The sequence below is a fragment of the Micropterus dolomieu genome, linkage group LG13, assembly GCF_021292245.1.
Source record: "Micropterus dolomieu isolate WLL.071019.BEF.003 ecotype Adirondacks linkage group LG13, ASM2129224v1, whole genome shotgun sequence".
Lineage (NCBI taxonomy): Eukaryota > Metazoa > Chordata > Actinopteri > Centrarchiformes > Centrarchidae > Micropterus > Micropterus dolomieu.
Genome location: NC_060162.1, coordinates 22,426,691 through 22,445,670, shown reverse-complemented (window position 1 = coordinate 22,445,670; position 18,980 = coordinate 22,426,691). Strand labels below are relative to the sequence as shown.

Genomic DNA, 18,980 nt, shown 5'->3' with positions numbered 1-18,980 from the left:
GCAAAGAAACCCCCGTGTCTGTCTGCAGGGATCTGGCATGACAGAAGAACCATTTTGTTTTTATAATGACGAAATGTACATGATAGTCTAAGAGAGTTTGTCATCCTCGGCTGTGTTTACTGGGATCTGACTGGGAACATTAGCTACGCAGAACACAGGAATGTATACGCCACAGCAAACAACGCCCATTCTCAAACATACAGTATAAATCAAACAGCCGCAGAGCCCATATGGATTTTGGCATGTGGCTCCAAAACTCTCTATGGAAAATATTTATTTAGGAGGTTTTGAAATAAGTGAATATTCATATGATTTATCAAGTAAGAGGATATGAATACTTTAAAAGAGACAAAAACACAAAAGATGACAAACAAACACTAACAAACAGACATGACTGTAGCAGTACATAGAGACAACAACAACAAAAAAAACAATTACAGTGCAAAAATCAAAGAAGTTTCCTTTAAATTAATAAATAAATTCTATCCAGCTAAAAACTATATTAAGTACAGATTTAGGAAAGATATTGTGGTGAATAGTTTCTGTGGTGGATGTCCAAAACTGTTATACATCTGTTTTGGCATTGTCCTATTTTGAAAGATTTCTGGAAAAAATTATGTGCCTTTATTTCAGAAAATATTTAAGTTTGCTTTGGAAGAATGTATAGTTTGGTTTCACAGAAAATAACATACAAAGAAACACTTGTGTGTACTTGATTAATCTCTTTATTATTATGGCCAAATTTCATATTCATAAATGTAAATTCGTAGATAAGAAACCTTGCTTTTTTGCCTTTTCAAAAGAGTTCAAACATTACATCTCATCAATTCAGTGGTCTCTAAAGCAAAAGGCAATTAAAACTGTATCAGCTTGTGTTATTTTTAAAGTTTTTATATAGTCCCTCACCCCCCCTAGCGGTCAGCTCTTGTACTTGACTTATTGTTCTATTATAATTGTTTTTATAATTTTGTTAGATTTGCAAATTCAAATAAAGTTGTTAATTAAAAACCAACAAACAACAACAAAAAAAAACAATTACAGTGCTGCAATATGTCGGAGAAGACGAAACAAGAGGTGGTTTTGGTAGTTATACCAAGAATAGTTGATTTAGCGATTAGTCAGTCAACAAAACTTAATAATTGTGATTTTTCAAGTAAAAACACATAGGGCTCTGGGAACTTATGATGGGTATTTTTTAGAGCCCGACCAATATTTCGGCCATTTATAACAGCAGATATATGACTATTAAAAAAGAAACCTAGAGTCAGATCCTTCATGTCATGGGTGTTGCATAGTTTGCCCACCAGAGGGCGACCAGCTGCAGCTCCCCTGTTAACTACACTGCCTCACCACAAAAACCACAGAAGAAAACAATCAGCTGACCGGAGTTTAGCGGAGTTTACACGCAGCATTTAGAAACATGCAGAGTGTGATCGGTGAGTCGGTCTTTTTTATCAAGTTAATTACATGACTTTAATAATTATAATTAAAACAGACCCAGTCACTTCTCCTCTCCTGAAAACATTCATGACCTGCTAACCCTCCCGCTTTTCACTGCCATCTCCGGGCTTCCTACCAGCTCACAGCAGTTTAATGTTACGGTTGTTGGGTGTTGAAAGCTACGATGCTGGACAGACGTAACTGTACATTTATTTGAAACAGTGTGGCAGTTCTAGCAAACGGTCCACATTTGTCCCTAGTTCATCACTTCTAAATATTCTCTAAAATCACGTAACGTTACAGCAGCTGCCCGTTGCTAAATTAGCCACAAAGCTAATGCCGTGTTTATCAGTGGAGGAGCGCTAACATTAATGAGCCCTTAAACTATAGTTTCTGACGTATTCTAAATATATCTGCGAGCCGCCTGTCTGCAGTTAGTCGGCGCGTCTGAAATGATTAAACCAGAGCGGACATGTAAAGAAACGTGAGCTGAACAAGAATCTAACACAGCTTCTTGTAGCTCCTCTTTTTGTGACGTTGTAGATGTGAAACGCTGTAGTCAGAGCCGTAACGGCTCTGGTTATAGTTATAACGTTAGTTAAATAAAATCTCAAAGTTGCAAGTCCTTGTTGTAGAGAGTCATGTTGTATTAGATGCATTCAACAGCAGCTCACTGTATCCTAGACGGCATGATTAGATGGTGGTTAAATGGTTTCACGTAGCTTTGGTTAGAAGAGTGCTGGTAAAGGGATGAACTACATGAATGTGCTACATTGAAATTTTGGCAGATCATGTGTAAAGTGAAATACACTACTATCCAAATCATTATGAAAATCAAAATATCGGCTCATAAATCGGCTCTTCTTCACTTTAACATCGGCATCGGCCCCCAAAAACCATATCGTTTGGGCTCTAGTATTTTTCACTATTTTCAGGAAATAATCAATAGTACAAATAATCGTTTGTTGCAACTCTAAAATGGAGATCCACATATTCAATCCAATCCAATCCATTTTATTTATATAGCACATTTAAAAAACAAAGGTTTACAAAGTGCTGAGCAAGAAATAAAACATAAAAACTCATATAAAACACATAGAAACGCATAAAACAACAAGACTACACAGCTCTCATGCTGGGTTAAAAGCCAGGGAATACAAGTGGGTTTTAAGACGGGAAGACGGGAAACATTCGAGGGTCGGGGCCTATTTGACCTGTGGAGGTAGCTCATTCCACAGTTTAGGGGCTGCTGCTGAAAAAGCGCGGTCGCCCCTGGTTTTTAACCTGGTTTTTGGAGCAACCAGCCAAAGTTGGTCAGTAGACCTAAGTGACCGTGGGGGGGGGGTGTGGACCTGTAAGAGGTCTGAGATGTAGCGAGGTGCTAACCCATTCAGTGACTTAAAAACAAACAATAAGATCTTAAAATGTATTCTAAAATGGACCGGGAGCCAATGAAGCGAGGCAAGCCCTGGTGTAATGTGTTCATGCTTGCGAGTTCCAGTTAAAAGACGATATTGGTACATGTTTGCATGTTTTTGGTATGTGCGAGAAAAGATGAGGGAAATTAAATCTCTTCCTTTCATTCTTCCCCATTTCTCTTTCCTCTACTTTAAAAACACGTGGTCAACACAGTGATTTATGCCCGTGCAATAACAAACCAATGCATCTCTTGACGAAAAGTATTCATCAACAGCATCAACACTAAAACATATAAAGGTAAGATATACGAGTTCTCTGCAACTGCCCTGAGACACAGTCCTTCAACATATTTTATGATACCATGAGGATGAAGCAGCTGATTTGACACACAGACACACACAAAAGCATTTATATGCAGTACATACACATGCATACGTGCACAAGTTCTCCTAAAAAGATGCTTGCACATACATAGACGCAAATATACCACATGAACGTGCACACGACATATAATACACGCACATAGACGGGTACACGCCCAGCTGCTGTGGCTCCTGGCATCTCATTTCACCTTACACTCTAATATTTGATTCCTCTTAAATAGCTTCAAAGTTTGAAAAATGTTGGCAATGCCATTTACGTTTTAGCTTGAAGCTACAGTTATCATGCTCCCTCTGAGTGAAATATTCCAAGCCATGGTGCTTTACCATCACATCAAATAGATCTCTTGTGCATCATTTACTACACATTTACACATAATTCAGCATGACATATGTCGTGTCATGGGGAACCTGACTAGAAGTTCAAATGAAAAGCTTATGTGGGTTTGAATGTTTGGCTGCATTTGAATGATGGATCCACTGGTGGGTTCAGTGGGGTGAAAAGGTTAAAGCTCCTCCGCCACATGAAAATGTTCAATTCACACCGCGACACCCATCCCTGGCCTGCTCTTCACACCCTGTTTACACAAATACACACTGAATTCAATACACACACACACACAAGGCTTAAGCTTAGGGGGGAAAATTAAGATTATTTTTAGGTTATTATCCTACAGAGCTTTCCATGTTGTATTTTCTCCATTATTTCATTATTAATACCAGGGGAAAAAAAGAAATTTTCTGCAGATTATCAAGCAAGTGGTGTAGTTTATATTGAAGTGATACTAACTGTGTCATTTAAATGAACAAAACAAGTATCATTTGCACAATTTAAATGAATAACAGACACGTAAAGAGTGCAAGAACAGCTATTGGCTATTGGTCTTTATGTTGGCAAAATGCTTCTTTGTGCTGGAAAATCTTGCGCCGAATAAGACACAGCTGCGTCATTTGTTTGGAACCAGCTTCGCCGACACGTGCACACTCACCCACATCTGTGCACACTCACCCACATGTAAACACACACAACATGAGGTCTTACCTCAGTTAAACGCAGAGTGTAGTCTCTCCCCCCGCAGCGCAGTGCTAACAGAGCTGTCTCCTTTCCTGATATCGTCTCTATCAAACCCTCTGTCTGCCTGACAGAGAAGACTCTTCTACTCATGATCTATTTTCAGTAAACCTGCAACTCAATCTCAGCAAAATTGCTCCCCACAGTGGGGTGGGCAGGCTGGGGGGCCCTTTCTTTCTTTCCTGCCCATGCCAATGGAGGCAAGGCGGAGGGATTAAAGTGGCTCAGGACTGGTTCTGGAAATAGAATACATTCACTCTCCCCTATAACACATATGTGACCCTTCACAGAGGGTATTGCAGCTGTGTGTACAACCATCTCATCTTAGGAAACCCCTTGAAAATCCTTCCTTACATGCTATCTGTCTATTGTTTTTTGGTTTCTTTTTTGAGTAGTAGGAGGTTTGGCTTCAGAATGAGGGAGAGAAACAAAAGAGGGACTTTAAACATCAAGGACTATGAATGTAGGACATAAGATTCCCTGCAGTACAATGTACAACACGAGCGCCTGAAATGCTCCAGCTGAATAACACTAGGACTTTGTGTGCTGTAGGTGTTATATAACTTGTTGTGGCGGACATTCGATTGGCACACCCAGTACAGTGGGGGGTCTCTGTCTGCTTGTGGGTGTCAGATTCTGCACATAATTGACATATGTGATTATACAGTATGTTCTGTGCACCCGCTGGCTTCAGCATAATGCTGCAATGTTCAAACATGTAAAATGGGATGAATTAATACTTCCTCGAAGGGGTAGTAGCCCTGAGGATCTGACGGTGTAGCTGAAAGTTTACAGATATTGAGAGTGGCTGCATAGATAAACAGATGCATTCTGAACCTAAAGAGTGAAATAGTTTTTAATATTCTGATAAAAAGGTAGAGGGAAAGTAAATCTAGTGGTGTTTTGGTTCAATTTCATAAAAACAGACAATATAACAAACCCACAATTGCTTTTTAGTATGGCGAGACATGGTTGTTGCAAGCTTACAGGTAAGTTGTGTAATGCTTTAATAATAAAACCATGTTATAAATCGTATCATAAATTACGATTCTAACATTTCAAATGCATTATTACATGAATGTTTCATGTTGTTTTTTTATTTAAAAAAGTATTATTTGCAAATTGCAACCTCTGTCCACTAAGAGGTTAAACAAATGGTGTTTGGTTTCATAAAAACACACAGTAAATGCAAAAAAATTCTCCGTATTTGTATAGCACCTTTCTAGTCTTTTTGACCACTCAAAGCGCTTTTGCACTACATCTACATTCACCATTCACACACATTCATACACTGCGCCCAAGTGCTCAAACAGAAACTAACATTCACACACATTCATACACTGCGCCCAAGTGCTCAAACAGAAACTAACATTCACACGCATTCATCCACTGGTGGAACAGCCACCAACAATCAGTCCAAATGTAATATTGTAACAATACAATACAATGGGTTGGGAATCGGTTTTAGCAGGCATGTTTTGACTGTATTTGTAGCAACTGAGCTTGTTTCTTATTTCACCGTTTTAATTGTAGTCTCACTTACTGAATCTGCCTCTTTCAGTTCAGTACCTCTGCTGTGAACACGTCTCTCTCTCCCTGTATGTCTGCTCCGGTGACTTTCTCAATCAGTAGGCCTAGGAGGCTACGTTAAAAAAAAACGCGACTCCGTTAACAGCAGCAGCTGCGCCGCATGTTGAGGAGGCGTGTTGACAACATAGCCTTTTTTTTTTGTCAAAACAAAACCAACGTGGTAGCTAACAAATGACATCTGACTGGTGTACTCACTGTCGCTTTACTTGGTCCACAGTGTCGTAACTTAGAAGTAATCACTCTGGGTTTCTCTGATAAACGCTACTATGTGTCGTTTAACCTGGGCGGAAGTAAGAACTCTGAATCACTTTAATATAAAGAATAATTTCAGCTGCGGAACAGGTCCCGCAAACTATTAGTATGCTATGACAACACACGGTGGTGAAATAAAAGAAAGGAGGAGTCCCTCAAGTGCACAGAGGAGAAAAGGGAAGAAGAGCAGAGACAGTGGAGGCCTCTGCTTATGACGGGCTTAGCTCAATTCAGCGAGTCAGAGCACAGACTTTGCTCATAAAGACACTTCAAAAGGAGACATCAAATCCTGGCGCACCATTCCTCAATGCACAAGCCTCATGTGGAACTTCAGTTACTTTCAAGTTCAAGGGCACCTTTTTTAAAACGCCGAGAAAGTTATCTCCCCAGTTTTCTTTTTCAAAACGCCCTTACCGAATTCCTTCACGAGGCTTTCCATTATGCAGTGGCACAACATGGCCAGGAACAGAACGCTCTACTGAACAATCCACTGTTATAGATCTCATTCCGCACAACTGTATCACTGCGGAAGCACAATTTATTTTTGCAACTTTAATTCACTCTGCATCAATACAAGACATTAAAACTATCCGAAAGTTAGAAAATAAAGAGCTAGGAGGTGTGAGTGGACAGGAGACAACTCCTAACCAGCTGCCTCCTGAGAGGTGAGGACAGGGATCAGGTCATGATGTAACATAATGATAACCACGTGTCACCTTTCACTTCTTGACACCTTGTGACCATCACTTCCTTCTAAAAGCAAAACTTATCTCAGTGGTCCCGCAGAGTATGGGAGGAATGAGACAGAGCTTTCTTCTCATCCCCGTGCTGTGAGTGTGAGAGTCTTATCTGGACACATATCAGCAGAGATGGGGGATCGGGTTTCAGACAGGGGGTATGTTAATGGGTCCGCTCTTCTGTGGCCCCCGGGGTATATAAGACACCCTTTGGGATCAATTACGGCACTGTTATAAGTTTGAAGGACACCTGTTTGAGCACACTTGGTTCACAAATAAGTGCAAATCAACAGATGCGTGGATGTTAGCATGCACATTATACACAGACTAGTTCAGGCTGCACTTCAGTTATTTGCGGACAACCTTCGGGGACGTCTGTAGGTCTATCATGTCACTTTAAATTTAGTCTGTAAATTTAGTCACACTCAGGATAAGGAAACAGGAAGGAAAGGCGGATTTTAGTCACTACAACATGTGCTAACATGGGACTTAAATAGACGCTGTGGAGTTTTCTTGTAAATCTACAAAAGTTTACAAAACAGTGTTACTCACCAAAATGTCTCCTTGAGCTTAAACAAAAGGCTTTGAATGCATTTTCTTTCTCATAAAAGCAAAGTAACTAATCCTCAAATGTAGGGCTGCAGCTAACGATGATTTTAGTACTCGAAGCTTCTACAGATTATTTCATCGATTCATCATTTAACAAGTACTTTTGTTTGGCGGGACCGGGTGCTTTCTGATCAGATGCCGTCGTGCTGTTGCCTTAGGTGACACAAGTTTTGTTTTACAGTGGATGGATTGTAACATGGATTGAGTTGTTGTTTTCTTTTAGCTTGAAATAATCCCATACTTTGGACACTTTCTTCTTAGTCCCTCTCTATTTTCTCTCTCTTCCTCAACTTTGCAAACAGTGGCATCATAATCACGTCATGTTCACACAGCGAAACAGTGTGCTCGGGGTTGGGAACTACAGGGGAGCCCGGGGGGAGCTCAGCTCCCCTTAATAAGACATCAGCTCTCCTAAAAGCATGATTTGTGATATCTTGGGGGGTCTCTAAAATATTGACTGCTTGCTTTATTGACATTTATCTCTATATTTCTCTATCATCATGGATCATGCGGAGCGTCAGACTTCATCCAGAGGGAACAATCAGCTGACCGTACACAGCCGCAATCTCCAATCCCTGGTCCGTCCCACTCCCACTTCCTCTCCTGTACGGGTTGTGTCGCTAGTACGACCGACACGCTGTGAACAGTTCGTGATCATTCCCTCTGGCTGGATGAATATTACGCATTATCCATGCACTACTGCAGCTGGGGGGCTCTTCGCAGCGCCACGCAACTTTCTAAATTCTTCCCTCTCATGGAGAAAAGAAAAGTCAGATCACAAACACAGCCACAACTGTAGTGTGAAGCGTAATTGTAGCAAGATGGCTACATATGATAATAAAAATTATAATTATAAGACAAACATGCCTGATACTTTCACAGTCAGCTCCATGCCTACATTCTTGCACCTATTAATTATCCTACAGGAAGAATCACAGTCAAACACTCCGTCCCGCGAAAAAGAAACTGAGCTCCCCCGAAAGCGATGGTATACATCGCACACTGAGTGTGCTATATAGTTATATGGATTAAACGAAGCATCTTTTTTGCTTTTTAGTAATCGAATTAATCGATTTAATCGATGAATGGCTTCAGCCCTACTCGTTTAATGTCACAAATAGTCATTGTGTCAACTATATTCCCCACTCTGAACAGCATTTGGAAAGATGTGTTCAGATGTTGTGCATCCTCCTGGATTAATTCAACATCACTGGCAGATGATATGATGACATGAAAGGGATCCTTCACTTACATATGGCTTCACAACCTGGCAACCCAAATAAAAGCATTTTAATGCCTTATTAAGTGAAAACATAAATTATTTGTTAACCGTTAACTAAGTCTTTAGTGACAACATATAAACCCTTCCAATGTCTGCCTTACTTTGTGTTATATAGCTCCATGATTGTCACTCCTCTCTAATAGAACACTTTCTCTACTCTCTCCCAGTGGCTAGAATTTAGTAGAAGCAGACAGCTCGGAGGTTTCCAACACTTACCCCATGCTGTGCCACAACAGCTACAATGAATCATCGCAAGCACTGCTGGCGCTTATGTGTGTGTGTCTGTGTGTGTGTTTTGACAGAAACTTTGGTTACAGTGAAAAAAGGATATTAAGACTATCAGTGGCATGAAAGGCAGTGAGTCTTACAGCAGTGAAGTGGGAATATGCAGAGTGACTTTCAGCTGTTGCCTCACCTCAGCGTGGCAGTATCTGTGCGCGCCTGTGTTTTTAGCATCCATGGGAGTGTGTGTGCACATAGAGGTGGGATCTGTGGCATGCATACATATATTTTTAATTTTTGCGTAAGGTGTATGTGTGTGGGCCTGCATGCATGCATTTCTGGATTTCATCTGTGCATGCATGAGTGTGTATTTTGTTGGCACGTATAACTGTGTCCTTTTGGCTTTGTGTGTGGGTGGATGAGCTTAGGGGCTGTTTTTATAGGAAACAGTGCTGCAACTGTAACACCATGGACATAGCCGCTCTTGCAACCCTGAAGTCACTCTCCTCTCATACCAGTCTTCTCCATGTTACTGTCTTTTTTTCCTCTTCCCCACTATTTAAATTCTTCAAAGACTGTTTGAATTGTAACATGTATGTGCGTTCATAGTGTGAAAGCAAAACAGACAAACAGCAGATTTTTATAATACCAGATTTGTGGTTTTACAAATTCAATAGCTAAATTACTTTTAAATCCTTCTTGCAGGAAACTGTCAAAGTGATCTTCCCATCTGTATAAGTGAATTTATGTGAATCATTTAGTAACTTCACATGTATGAGCGTCACCACGTGAGTTAAGATTTTCCCTGATCAACCGGAAAGTGAAAATGCGTGTTGTGTATTTGTCCTTCTCCATTTATTCTGTTCCTTATTCAAAAGTGGCATGTAATGACTACACAGTAACCAACTCCCTCTATCTGTACTAGGGCTGAACGATTAATTGCATTTGCAATATTATAAATGATATGATAAAGCAAGATTTTCTAATCGCAAAGGCTGCAATTACGCTCTGGTCACATGACACGTGAGAGAAAAGCCTTTCGGAGGAAGCATCAGCTAATACACATTACGCTGTATTGAGTTGTTTTACAATGGCCTTAAGCTTGACAGAAGCTGACACTACATTCTCACACAGGGAAAGTAGCACCCGCCACCCACGGGTAACTTGGTGGTGGGTAAAATCGTTGGGCCATCTGTCACTTTGACGGACAGGAAAATGCACAACAGAAAGACACGTGTAGGAAGGTAAGTGTAGTGTGGTGATCGGCATCGCAAGCCAAAGTACACACAGCCACCAGTCAGCTCAGGAAATATCTGTGAAACGGCGTTTCAAACCAAACTGACAAGTCAGAAAGAGGCCCAGTCTGTCCCGAGTTACAGTCTGGTTACAGCCGGTGCGTTGTTTACCAGCATCGGAGGCTTTAGGGGAGGGGGGAGGAACTCCGGTGTTGTCTGAGAATTACTAAGCTTGTCTATTAAACACAGGAGGCGCCACTTGGTTTTATTTCCGTTGGCCAACTTTCCAACTGAACCTCAAACTGAGTATTTTTTTGAGATAGACTCATTAATTGGTGGTTGAACTGTGGGTTTTGTATTTAGCGCTTAATGTAGCCTATAATTCACTGTCGTGAACTTTGTTTTTCTTGTGGTCTGTTGGTAGGCCGACCTGATCATATTATTTAATGCCATGACATGACTCTCAAATTATCTTTCTCATATTATTTTAATTTGATATTTCTTCTCCACCATTGCTCATAATAATAATTCATGCAATTCATGCATCACCTAATTTCATGATAACACAGGCCTGACCTACAAGAAAGAACAGTGTATGTTTAATCCATCTAATATTGTGTTGGTCGTACTTTACACCGATGTACTGCTTGCCCGTTTTGAATAAGGAGGTAAAGTGAGTTTGACTTCCCCACAAAAACATACAGTACACATACATATGTACATTCTTAGCTTATGTGTGTTATTACACACTAGTATGGTGTCTGATGATCATCACCATACTATCTGGCTCTAATAACAATGTGGATACTTAACTATACAGTCATTTTGGCAACATAGATGATCAGTGACTACTACAGGTTACAGCATACACCATTCTAATCAAGGTATGATCCACAATGAGTCATGCACTTAGAAATTAAATACTGCATGCAGCAGAGTGCTTCACTTTTTTAATTAATTTGTGGCTTAGAGTGGAATATCTTGCTTTGACCATGGCCATGTGATGATAAAGTGTGGTAATTTGAATCAACTATTGAAATAGAAACTTTAGTTTTACCATTGTTTTGTCAACTTTATGATAAATATTGTAAGAAGTAAAAGGATCTGTAGTATCATCTGATTTGTGTAAATTTGTAGATATGCATATTCACTTCTAACAGACATACAGCCTCTACATAGAAAACTGTGGTTATCTTAAATAATGCAACCTTCATCCATTCAAAATCAAGGCTTGAGAGAAAAGTGAAATAAATTGCTTTTCATAAATTCATTGTGAATGACTGTCAGTCAATCATGCGCATAAATAGCATGAAAACAAACCAACATTGTTTTCCCAAATGTAGTTTGCCTGCATGTGTCTGCAATTTGCATACATCTGTTATGGTGTGCACTTCAAATGGGTATGAAAGCTTGTAGATTTTATATTACATACTACACTACATATTAGAAAATCAGGTTCTTGCATCCGAAGTCTGTATATGGGTGCGTCAAGTCCCCTAGCAATTAACTGACCATCCTTCTCCATTCCTTTCTCAAATAAGCAACTAGTATTTCCATTGTCCAACTGCAAATCAACCTGCAAGTATTCCACTAGTATTTCTGGAAAAGCCTGCCCGAGGAAATCAGGTCGGCTGAGTCAGTGATCTCTTTTAAGTCCCTTCTTAAAACATACTTTTATAGGAGAGCCTTTCCCGATCTTATTTGACTTTATTTTATCCCTTTTATTTTATTGTATTTTACTAATTTTATATTAATTTTTCATGCTCTTATCTTGTTTTTTTGTATTATTCTTTACACTTGTTAAAGCACTTTAACTTGTTTTTGAAAAGTGCTCTACAAATAAGGATTATTATTGTTATTATTTCCACTGTCTACTTGTATGTCTCCAGCAAATCATGGAAATCAAGGTTGTGATTGTCAAACACATGACTTGGTAACTGATCGAGAAATATTTTCAGTGTCACTACAAGAGCCATCCAGTGATTCATTCTCTAGTATGTCCATGACTATCAAGTCATTCAGTAGTATTTCCATTGTCCACCAGCCAGCAGATAACCGACTGATAAATCTACTAGCAAGTCGTCCAGCTTTTAATAGACAAATGTTTGTACTTGTTCATTGGTACACGTTTCACTGCTATTTTTCCTGGCCACTATCAGGTAACCTTATATAACTAAAGTTTAGACCTCGCTCAGGCCAGGCCTTTCTGTGCAGAGTTTGCATGTTCTCCCCCTGTTTGCGTGGGTTTACCCCAGGTGCTCCGGTTTCCTTCCACCATGAAAGACATGCACACTAAAATACATAATTCTGCCAAGTAATCATCTTGTCTTTTTCTACAACAGGAACCACAGGGGGGTTCATAAGCAAGCCACTTATCGAGACAAGCCCCCACCCTGAGTCTCGGCCCACGGGTTCCTAGCCGCTCTGGCCACCAAAGCCCCTTCATCCCTCTCCCCTCGACCCCTCCGTCATAAATACTTCTCATTATCCAAATAAACTACCTTGTTATAACTCATATTGGCGTGGCCCTTGTTAGTGAATAAGTAAGCAATTGTTGATTAGGTCCTCAAACAAGAAGTGGGGGCTGATTAACATGAATTCTTTTTATGTTCCTTTATTGATCAGCAATATTTTTATTTAATTTCAATGATACAGTACATAGAAATGAAACCACAGAAACAACATTACAAGAGCTTATTATGTTGTAAGATGTACCACCTTTTTTGTTTGTTGTTTTCGTCACACATTTACACAGTATTTCTGTCAAAAATCTGTAGTTTAGGACTGATGTGCACACCTTTTATGAATATCAAAATCTTTTCTCCAAAGAAGCTTTGTGAAATCACCTTTCTTTAGTCCTTGGTCCAATACAGCTTTATCTTTAACCTTTTAACATAACATGGAAGCTGTCAATCACTGCATCTGTGATGATATGCATCTGGTACCTCAACAGGTTAAAAAACTTTTTCAAAACGCTGTCTGACTTATGTTTGCCTCTTTTATCGTGTCTTAACAGAGCTTACGCTTTTGTTGGTGGTTTTTGCTTTCACTGCATGACACATTGCAACATTCTGTACACCGCTACAGGTTTTTTCAGGTGTGTTAGCAGTGGAAAAAGTACAATTAGTCATACAGTAACTGTCATTACACATCACACACATGCCATAGATTACATGTCTGTCCACAGACAGTGTTGAGTTGCTGTAAGATCACACTACCAGATGCAATTAAAGCCCTGAAGGGATTATTTGAAGCTTTAAAATAAATGTGTGCCCCGAGGCATTTAAACCGCAGAGTCTAGTGTTTGCATTAGGAGGCTGCTCTCTGAAACTTAAACCTAATGTTACTGTTTCTATCCCTTATAGCTGCCACCTCCTAAAGGGCTCGTCTCTTATGTGCCCCTACATATGTCAGAACACACACGCAGGTCCCTGCACTGTCTCAAAATGATGGCCTAGGGTCTGTTAAAAAAAAAGTGTGGTTGAGAAAAAAATTTAATTAACTGCATTGACAGCTAAATGGTAAATTCTTCACCATTCACATTTCCACTCCACACGGGAAACACAATTATGTTGTTATTCACTAAATCTTTGTCTGCACTTTCATGATTTTCATCTTTGTTTAACAAAATAACACTTCCTGCCTATCTTTCAGAATAAAAGCTTCCCAGGGAAGGAAAGGGAATTTTCTAAAATATAATAAAGAGTAACAGAAAAAAAAGGCCTGTCTTTAAGTAATACAATGTTTTCTTTACAAGAAACTACAGACTAAAGAACTGTGTACTAAACTTCTAATGGAGCACAACTAAATTCATTCTACACATTAGTTGCACTTCCTTGAACTACCAGTGCTGGGGGGAAAAGTACGACTGCTTCTAATTGCTACCTGGAGACAAGCTTTGGCTAAAAAAATGCTTTTCCCCCATCCATCTGAGGGCTGATTGACGTTAGAGAGCCTTAACTGTTCTCCTGGGATCCTCAACACAGCCCCTTTGTGTGGCCATTAGAGCCATGCAACTATGATGTCATGCAGAGTGACTACAGCAAGGTCCATCAAAGACCAGAGCAGCGGAATGGACCTTTATTACTCCCACACAGGAAGGGGCTCTTTCTTTCTCTCTTTCTCTCTCTCTAGAGTGTGTTGTGCTTCAGTTTCCTAGCGACCCTTGCCTAAACACGACGTACCCAAAACCAGCTCATGACATCACCACCGCTGCTCATTTATAACTTATTAAGAGCGCGTTCCATTTCTTGTAAAACATTAACACCTTTTTCACGTGTGGTTCTTCGCCGCTGGACTCCAGAAACACTCACACTTTATATGTATTTTTAAGGCGTACAGAGAGACACTAGAGGCCTGTTGTTGGTTTAGTATTCTCAGGAAGGTCTCGGTGGGGGAGCGCAGAAGCCAAAGGGGTACAGACTGAGCCACAAAATGGAAAATGGTAGTAGGCTGTGGTCCGATAATGGCCCAACAGCCAGACAACTCTCTCCATTGTCATAGGAAGCGTAAAATGTGTTCCAACCTTGCGAATAATCCCTTACAGCTGCTTGGAGAGTTGTGGTGTCTGTGATCTAGAGATGGTCTGTATTGTGTGTAGAGATCAAGCCCACAGACACGACCACTGATGGGTCTGATCGTAATGGGCATTGCTGTGGCCCGGAATCGTCCCTGACCAGATACCTGGAGAGATGTCTTACCATGTCTCCCCTCATCCAGCTCCAGAAAAAAACCAAAAAGATGACATGTCTCACAATGGCAAAACCACTTAACAAAAGACAAAGTATGCCGAAGTCTTTGTCTCAAAATACGATTGTTGACAGTGTGTGGGACTCCTCAGAACAATGCAGATGCTTTTCTGTTCTTCAACAACCGCAGATCTCCAAACAGACGCGACAAACTAAAACGTATTTCACACAAAAAACCTCCAAAACACTACAGTATGTCAGTGTGTCTGGATGTTCGGGTAGAGCTCAAGGGGAAGTACTGCTGTTTGAGATGCAAGAATTGGCTGATGATAAAGGACTGTTTCTCTCTTTACATGTGGTTTGGCTTTTGGAGGATGTAAGAGTCCAGTAAGAATGGGAGTTTTGTTCATCTCGTCCTCTGCTTTCATCAAGTTGTCATTTAAGTCTTTGATGTAGAGGACAGTTATGATACATTGTTTTGTTTTTTACCAATTTCCATTGAAAATTACACAGTATTTTAATAAGAACCAGACTGGTATAATCAGATTTCCATCTGGATTTTATGTTTTATGCATCTAAATGTTTGATTCCTGTTAAATGAACAGACTGATGATTGTATTTCATGGTGCAACTCTTTTTTATGACATACTATATGTTCATGTGAGATATTTAAGAAGACAACTTATACAACGTAAGTTAACAGTGAGTGAGTGAGTGTATGGTTAGCATAGGCAGGGGTCTTGTACTGGCCTCTGGGCGGTTAAGTAGGGAAGAGGCTGAGCTGTGACCTTGTTCCAGTCAACCGCTCATAATAACAGCAAGTCAGCCGAGTGTTAACACTAAGTGGCATACGCCGTCTGACTCAAATCACGTCTCATCAGAAGTGCCGCGCCTCACGACCACAGGGCCCTGCCACCATCTTTAACCTCTGAGCCGTGGTCTGACATCAAACTGCCATTCTCCACCCGCCCTGAGCAACAATCAGCAGCCTCTACAGTCTCAGCTATGCAAATGTTCATGGTTAACGGCTCAAATCCTCCACCGTGTGCACCTGTCACATTTAGGGCTGGGTACCATAATTTGAGTAATAATAATAAACAGGTTTTTTGACAAGGTAGACTTTTTTTCTTTGATAAAATGGCAACATTGTATTTTAAGGCTCTGTATTTAGCATTTATGTGCATTATATAAACATAAAATAATTAGTTTATAACACACTATAATGTAGGTGTATGCAAAGGTAGTATAAGTATTTAAAAATGTTTACAACCATAGCTCCTGCGGGCAGCTGTAAGTGGAAGCTGTTGTATAAACAGATAATGAATGAAAATATAGTAATGATTTAAATAGTCTTCATAGGAGAAGTTGTAATTGTTGACAGATACTATACATTAATAAACACAATAAATCTCCTTATGGCTGTGTACAGCTACATTACAGTGTGTTATTACATTACGGTGTGTAACAAACCTTTATTTAAATGTTTAATTCTGCTTACTAATATTTATAACTGCTACAAAGGAAGGGTTAAAGTAAAGTTTTATATGTATACAAGCAGCAAAAAGAGTCTAATATGTTTGATAGAATATATGAAGAAAAAATTAGCAGAGTTAAAATTCTGACTTTGCAATGCCAAATTCCAGTACTTGCTATAGACATAATTTGTTACCGAAAAATGATCGCAGTTCAAGGTCAATGACAAATCAGGATTAGGTAAGTTTAACTGTTTCTTATGCATTCAGTCAGCTTTTGGAGAGTGAGTGATACTGCTTGACGTCTGCATGTGCTTACCACACACTGGCATCTTGAAACGGGTGGATAGTAAAGAAGAGGATGTCTCAAAGGAAGACATTGTTTTGGTATTGATAATGAAATTCAGATATCATATCAGTACTAGTATCGCTTTTGATTCCCAGCCCTAACTCAGGGTTATGGGCTGCCATTACCTGCAGTAACACGCCTCACATCCCTGTGTCTTTATTTCACAACTTAAAGAATGTGAACAGTACAAATTGAAAAAAAAAAAGTAGTGCTATGGTCATTTTTGGAGCTCTTTCTCTTGGTACCAGCTGTTTCAGCAAATTCAAAACAATGCAGCACTTTTACAGAGTGGAAACCAGCCATGGCCCATAACACAAGTTAAATACATGCTGTAATTACTGTACATACAGTATTACAGAAACAGCTGTTACTTACTCTTTACACAGCTGTTATAAATGGCAGGGTTGGCTGAGAAGCAGTTAAGTAAGTAAAAAAATGTTAAAAGCACTCTTACAGCACATGACACCTTTCATGATATCCATAATATATCCATACTTACACGCTAAGTGTGTATACTTGTTAAAGAATCAGTAAAGCTCATGTTATAGATCGATTGAAATGAGACAGACTGTAGAAGATCAACTGTAACGTTTGCCACCTAAACATCCAAAAAGAAACTGCAGCACAGATGAAAGTGTTGAATTAAAAAGTGTAGAAGGATCAGAAAGCGAGGGGTGGGGAGGGGGAAGAGGGGCTTTCTAGCAATGAAAGATTCTGGCCACTTTCTGAAAGTGCCCCTAATCCACTCTTAACTCCATTACATGTGGGACACTTCTTCGATAAGCCCAACAATAGCGAGGAGAGCCCATCCCAAATAGCATCACATTGCAGACACACTTTAACATAATTATTAACAAACACAAAAAAAGGTCAGTCACTGAATTTGGTGGGGGGGGGAGGGGCAATTTCAATTTTAGATATGGTTGAAGACGGAAACTGGGCCACTGCAGGCTTTGATGTCTTAATTGTGTGTGTTTTTTTTAATACCAAAGAAACTGGGGCTTATTGATGGAACAAAAACTACAGTGGCCGAGAAGAAGAGGAACTGGAAGATGGTGTGAAAGAGACAAGGGATAAAAAAACGAAAAAAAGAAAGTGAAAAAAAGAAGTAAGAGGACAGTCAGAGAGACGAAGAATGAAGGGATAGAAGAGGAAGCAAGATACGAGAGAGTGACAACATGCCTAAGACATAGAAGAAAGAGTGACAGAGCTGAAGTACTGTGGAATCCCAGTTGAATAGGCCTTGATTAACTGTGGCATGGGGTCATAGCAAGGCTTCTATCTGCTGGGGCCTGGCTTAGGAAAATTATGTTTGCGTGTATGTGTGCGTGTGTGTAGGCAACTGTAATTTGCACTTCTGAGGCATGTGAACACATTGTAAGGCATGATGCACACCCATTTGTCTGGTTAGTTTAAAGGACAGCTGTATTTTTGTGTAGAGACTGAATACACAGCAAAACCTCATGAAAACATGGTCGAGGCTGCTGAACATGAAGCTTTCTGGTTTTTGAATTTGATAAATCAGCGGCTCAATGTTTAGCTTGGCCCTAAAAGGCCTTTAAAAAACCCCAAAAGTATTTGTTTGTTTATTTAAAGGAATAGCTCAACATTTTGCAAAATATGCTTATTCACTTTCTGACCAAGAGTTTAATGAGAGGATCAAAACCACTCTCAGTTTGTCTGTTTCATTTGAATCTACAGAGATGGTTAGCTTAGCTTAACATAAAGATTGGAAGCAGAGTGGGACAGCTAGCCTGGCTCTGTCTAAAGGTTAAAAGGAAAAAAATAAAGAAATATAATATCAGCTACCACCACCTCTAAATCTTTCTGATTAACAAGTTTCTGTATGTAGTGTTCATTTAATCAGTATAAAACAACAAGTTGTGGTTTTAGGGCGAGTTACATGCATCACTTTTTCTTGGCCGGGTGCAGTGACTTCCTGGAGCCTTGTCATCACTGTGAGAGATAATTAAGCTTTAGGGTTACAGAAAGGTGTTTTATTTCATCTTTGGAGAGAGCCAGGCTAACTATTTGCCCTGCTTTCAGTCTTTATGCTAAGCCAAGCTAACCTTCTCTAACCTTCTTCTATAGCTTTATATTTAACAGCCATGTAAGTGATATCTCATCATACTTGTGGCAACAATGCTTAAAGCTGTGTTTCCCAAAATGTCAAACTGTGCTTTTGAAAAGAGACAATGCACGTCTATACTCTTGCATATGGAAACAGTGTAGC

General features: G+C 39.8%; 1 protein-coding gene and 1 long non-coding RNA gene across 7 annotated transcripts in view; one reads left to right on the top strand and one right to left on the bottom strand.

Moving 5' to 3' along the window:
- rxraa (retinoid X receptor, alpha a) overlaps window positions 1-18,980 on the bottom strand; it is a 109,157-nt gene that overhangs the window by 25,318 nt on the left and 64,859 nt on the right. The window lies entirely within an intron of this gene.
- Window positions 1,379-18,011, top strand: LOC123981995. The gene is made up of 3 exons (XR_006827874.1): window positions 1,379-1,436; window positions 3,073-3,156; window positions 17,740-18,011. It is a non-coding gene; the product is annotated as an uncharacterized LOC123981995 (long non-coding RNA).